We start from the raw sequence: 6391 nt of genomic DNA, 5'->3' as shown, positions 1-6391 counted from the left end.
TTAATTAAAAAAATGTTGGTTCGAATAAGTGGTAAAAAATAAGACGGGACAAAAAAATCTGCATTTTTGTTTCTTGTCTTTGGCTTTAATAAATCCTCCCTCTTCCTCAAATCAACATCAGCTAAAACCAGGTCAAGATCAATAGCCGTATAGCCCTTCTGCAGGAAACAAGTTTTGAGAAACTCCCCCTCCCTCAGATAATCATCCCGAAGGGAGCAGTTTCTCCTCAATCTAAGGAATAGGCTCATAGGGACAGGTCTGAGCCAAGACTCATCATGACAACTGTCTGTCCCTATGTAGGTTCCAGGTACAAGAAGTGGATAGTAGAAGTGCTAGCCTCATGTTGAAGAACAATGCCCCAATCATTGGCATTTAGCTCCCAAATTAACAAATTTAGAAAGGCACGGTCTCCCTCCCAAAGGAGGAGGTCGTCATCTATATATCGCCCCAGAAGATCAATTCAGTCCTCTGCCGACCATAGATGACGTCCTCCTCCCAATTGGCCATAAACAGATTGGCCATACTTTGCGCAAACTTGGCACCCATCACCCCTCTGCGACCTTGCAGATAGTAAGAGCCATTGAACCAGAAATAGTCGTGGCTCATTGCAAAGTCGAGGAGATGGAGAAGAAATTGTTATGATAAGTTAATGCCAGAATCTCTCTAGGTAGCACTTCACAGCTTCTATATCTTGGCAATGGGAAATTATGGTATAAGAACCCACTTCAGCAGTGGCCATTGTATAACCGGCCTTCCAGGTGATTTGCCTCAGAATGTTAATGACCTGTGTACTGTCTTTGAGATAAGAGGGAGTTTTAAGAAATTATATACGTCCGATCCTAGAAGTAACAGAATCTATTCCGCTAATTATGGGTCGGCCTGGTGGATTTAGGGGGTTATGAACTTTGGGGAGATAATAGATCACCGGAATATGGGGTGCAACAGGGATCAGATAGGATTTTTTTTCTTTTTTGTTCAAAATACCCTTTTCAAAACCTTTATCCACTATCACCTGAAGTTCTTTGTTATATTTCTGAGTCGGGTTAATTCCAAGAGGAAAACATGTATAGATACAGTACACGACCACTTGGCATCGTTTGGGGAATGTATCATAGTGTTGGGGGGCATTTTTAATATAAGCCCAGATCCTCTATTAGACACATCACATAGCTGGCCTACCCATTCCTATGCGTTTCTAAAGCACTTCAAGAAAGCAATGCAGGCACACTTCAAGAAAGCAATGCAGCAAGCTGAAGGTCATTACACGCTAATGAGAAAGATTTCAGCTACTACTCCCGGGTTCATGATGTTTACACACTGATTGATCTTCTGTTTGTGGACCATCATGCGTTGCAGTCTTTGCAAGCCTCTATGATAGGGCCTATTACTATTTCCGACCATGCCCCAATATCTGGCACATTTCTAATCCTGCAAGTGGCAGAGTGGGAATGGTTCTGGCAACTAAACAAGAACCTTCTTGATGATGTCAGTGTGGTTGCCTAGGTTTCTAAAACCCTTACTCATTTTTTGCTGAAAACATTTCTGAGGAAGTGAGTGCAGGGGCGGTATGGACACAAGGCAGTGGTGAGGGGCGAGCTTATTTTGTTAGGCACAAAACTCTAGAAAGAGAGGCAGGTGGATTTTAATAGGGTACTGACCGCTCTACAGCAGGCTGAACTTAGACACAAACATCACGGGACACCCAAAGATCTACAAACACTTAAGGACCTCAGGGACCTTTTCTCCCGTCTTTTAGGTGGGTTAGTAGACAGCTACGTTTCCTGACTCATAAATACTACAAGCATGGCAACAAGTGCGGGCGGATGTTGGTCAGGGCTCTCCAGAAATGTAGAGCCATGGCATACGTGCACAAGCTAAGAGGCCCCGATTGAGTGTGTCTCCCATACCTCTAGGATTGCCTCGCTGTTTCGTGACTACTATGCTAATTTGTACAACTTTGAGGCCTCGCTTTCCTCAGAGGCGTGGGCCTCCAAGTTCTGCGTAACTCGTCTTTGACGTAGGAACAGCAGGCAACCCCAGAATCTCCCATCACCAGTACAGAGGTTGAAGCTATAGTCAAATCATTGCCCAATGGTAAAATACCTGGTCCTGACAGGTACACTAAGGCCTATTACGCTACATTTTTATCATCTCTGCTATCTCCAATGTGTAGATACTTCAATTAGATCGCATATGGTACTTTGATTCCTCCTGAGGCTTTATTAGCCCATATTACAGTACTTCCGAAAGAGGGTAAAGACCATACTCTTCCTCAAAGTTACCGCCCAATCTCCCTGCTAAATGCAGATCTGCAAATTTTCGCAAAAATCATTGCGAGTAGGTTGAAGTGTCTTTTCCCATCGGTGATTCACTCAGATCAGACAGGCTTTATACTAGCTAGGGAGGCTATGGATAACTCTTGTCAGGGCATTTAGATGATTCACTGGGCTTGCACCCGTCAAACCCCCTTGCCCTACCTCATCTGATCTACTGATCCCGAGAAGGCATTCGACCGGGTGGATTGGTCATATGTATCTGGATTTCAGCCCTATATACATCTCCTAGTGTTCAGGTATGGTAACGGGCTTTCTCATCGATTCTCGATTAGGAATAGCACGAGACAGGGATGTCCCCCCTTCTTTACTCCTATTTTTGACTTCACTATTTTTTCGCATGAGCTCGGGACCTAAGGTTCTCCACCAGAGGGCAGCAACTACTCCGTATGCACTCTGACGGTGTACATCACACTGTCAGTCCCGGCTTGTGCTCTGATTCGGCAGGAGATCAGAGTTTCAGACGTGCAACGCCACCTCAAATCAAGCAGTCATACGTCTCCCTCCAGACCCAGCGGTGACGCATCACGCCATCCTCGACAGACGAACGAGCGGCTGTACGCCTCAATCCAGACCCGACGGTGACGCATGATGCCACCCCCCGACGGACGGAACGAGCAGCAGCGTGCCTCTCTTGGGATCCAGCTGGGATGTGGCCACGATCGGGTCATCCTTTGGACGATCTACATGCCCCCCTCCTTTAGGGAATCCAACAGCTGTGTGGAATGCCAGGACATAGGTTCCACCTGAGGATCCCATCGCCCTCTCCTCGTCACGGCTACTTCACCATCTGCCTTCTAAGGTATTGTAACAGCCACTTTTCACCAGAGGGACTGTTCTCTGGAACTGTGAGAGCTTAATCTCTTGAGCTTTAGGATAGAAGTTGTGGAGTCAATAATTTTAACTTTTCCTATAGACTGTTTTTAGATACATTTGGAGTTTTCTTATAATAAATGGACCATGTCATTGCATACAACCATTTCATACCCTTGTTTCTATGAACTTTAGAGTGCCATGAGCGTGATTTTTGAAGTGTTTGTTTGTTTACCGTTTTAGTCTGGTCAGGGAAGAAACCTCAGATAGCTATGCGGGTGTTGCAATGCCCCAAGTGGATGGGTGGCCTAAGCATACCTGACATTAAACAGTAGTATCAGGCAGTGGTCCTTCAGAGAATTCTCAGTTGGCGGCGTCATACCACCACTAAGTTGTGGGTCCCTCGAGAAGTTCATTACAGGACGTAATCTGACGTATGCCCTGTGAATACAGAGGCCTGTCAGATTCTGTGTCACCTTTGACAACCCACATTCTGAGGGTTTGGGATGGTATTAACCGCCGACTCTCCTTGGCACCCTCTGTATTACTGCTGGCACCATTGGGAGGCTTTCTTTGGTTCTCGCCAGGGGAACATGTGGCCTTTTTTGGGCCATGGACTTCAGATGGCAAGACCTGTTGTGGTAAGTTTGTGGAAGAAGGGAGACTTCACCCCCTGAAGATCCTTCTGGAGCGAAGCGGAAACTTTTCCATGGACTTCTGGAGGTACAAACCACTCCATCACTTCCTCTCGACTTGTAGATGCTTGTTTTGGAAGGTGACTACACTTACCTGGTTTGAGCATCTGTTCGTCATTGATGAACCCATACCTCACATAATTTCAGTTGTATAAAATGCAAATTTTGGCCTCCCCCACAATTCAACCTGCTTTTGTGCATGAGTGGGAACGTGATCTGGATTGTGGGTTCTCAGAGGACCCACTAGCCCGAACATATCAGCTGACCCACTCTAGTTCTATAGACTCAGGAAAACAAAATTATAAGATCTTGACATTTGGATTTCTACCTGTAAGGCTTCTTTCACACTATGGATTGTATGTCCGTTTTATAATATCCGTATTACACCTATTAACGGACGTTTATTAACGGATTTAATAACGGATACATACGGATAAATATTTTACCATTCTTCCTTTATTGAAAACGGATAATGTTTATCCGTATACATCCGTTATATCATTCCTTTTATAACGTCCGTTAATAAAAAAAACATTTCACCCTTTCTTGAAGTCCAGCTCCAGAAGTCGTATGGATATTCAGGGGAACCCCGCCGTCAATTTAAAACAAAAGTGACGTGCGGTTCCCGGTAAATACCCATAACCAGACCCTTCAGGTCTGGTATGGATATTCAGGGGAACCCCGCCGTCAATTTAAAACAAAAATGACGTGCGGTTCCCCCTAATAATCCATAACCAGACCCATTATCCGAGCACGTTGACCTGGCCGGCCGCAGAAAAGAGGGGGGGACAGAGTGCGGGCCCCCCTCTCTCCTGAACCGCACCAGGCCACATGCCCTCAACATGGGGAGGATGTCCCCATGTTGATGGGGACAAGGGTCTCATCCCCACAACCCTTGCCCGGTGGTTGTGGGGGTATGCGGGCGGGAGGTTTATCAGAATCTGGAAGACCCCTTTAACAAAGGGGACCCCCAGATCCTGACCCCCCCCCTGTGTGAAATGGTAATGGGGTACACTGTACCTCTACCATTTCACGAAGGAAGTAAAAAGTATTGTAAAAAAAAAACACACTGACACAAAAGAATAAAGTCCTTTTTTTTTTTTTTTAAATAAACTCCAGCGCTGAAAAATCCACTCGTTCCCGGCTTCCTGCGTTGTCCTGATCCTGCGACGGGTGCGGGTGATCTCCCGCGATGAGAAGATCCAGCGTCGGGTGATCTCCGCTCCAGCGATGTGAAGATCCATCCATCCGGCGCAGCATCCCGGACCTCCTCTCACCGCTGGGCACAGCCCAGCAAATGAGCGGCTGAAGCTGTGACATTTCTTATATAGAGGAGGCAGAGCCACCCGTCACGTGACCCTGCCCCCTCTGACGTACCTCTGCTACATCACTGGGGAAGACCAAGAAGAGGAAAGGTCTTTCCTCGTCTTGGTCTTCCCCAGTGACGTAGCAGAGGTACGTCAGAGGGGGCAGGGTCACGTGACGGGTGGCTCTGCCTCCTCTATATAAGAAATGTCACAGCTTCAGCCGCTCATTCGCTGGGCTGTGCCCAGCGGTGAGAGGAGGTCCGGGATGCTGCTGCGCCGGATGGATGGATCTTCACATCGCTGGAGCGGAGATCACCCGACGCTGGATCTTCTCATCGCGGGAGATCACCCGCACCCGTCGCAGGATCAGGACAACGCAGGAAGCCGGGAACGAGTGGATTTTTCAGCGCTGGAGTTTTTTTTTTTTAATAAAAGGACTTTATTCTTTTGTGTCAGTGTGTTTTTTTTTACAATACTTTTTACTTCCTTCGTGAAATGGTAGAGGTACAGTGTACCCCATTACCATTTCACACAGGGGGGGGTCAGGATCTGGGGGTCCCCTTTGTTAAAGGGGTCTTCCAGATTCTGATAAACCTCCCGCCCGCATACCCCCACAACCACCGGGCAAGGGTTGTGGGGATGAGACCCTTGTCCCCATCAACATGGGGACATCCTCCCCATGTTGAGGGCATGTGGCCTGGTGCGGTTCAGGAGAGAGGGGGGGCCGCACTCTGTCCCCCCCTCTTTTCTGCGGGCGGCCAGGTCAACGTGCTCGGATAATGGTTCTGGTTATGGATATTTAGGGGGAACCGCACGTCATTTTTGTTTTAAATTGACGGCGGGGTTCCCCTGAATATCCATACCAGACCTGAAGGGTCTGGTTATGGATATTTACCGGGAACCGCACATCATTTTTGTTTTAAATTGACAGCGGGGTTCCCCTGAATATCCATGCTCAGTAAAATTAACGTCTGTTAACATAACGGACATTTACGGAGACATTTACTAACGTCCATGTGCCATAGACTTCAATGTTAAAATATAACGGACGTTAATATATCCGTTACTTGCAACGGACAAAAAATTGACAAAAAATAGTGCAAGACCCGTCACATATTCCGTTATAACTAACGTCCGTATGTTATAACGGACTATTACGGATCTTTACGGAACATAAAAAAATCCCATAGACTTTAATGATATTTTATAAAGGACGTATAACTTCCGTTTAACATTATCTGAC

This window comes from Rana temporaria, chromosome 4 (assembly GCF_905171775.1).
Source record: "Rana temporaria chromosome 4, aRanTem1.1, whole genome shotgun sequence".
In the NCBI taxonomy this organism is placed as follows: domain Eukaryota; kingdom Metazoa; phylum Chordata; class Amphibia; order Anura; family Ranidae; genus Rana; species Rana temporaria.
This window is presented reverse-complemented; position numbering follows the sequence as displayed.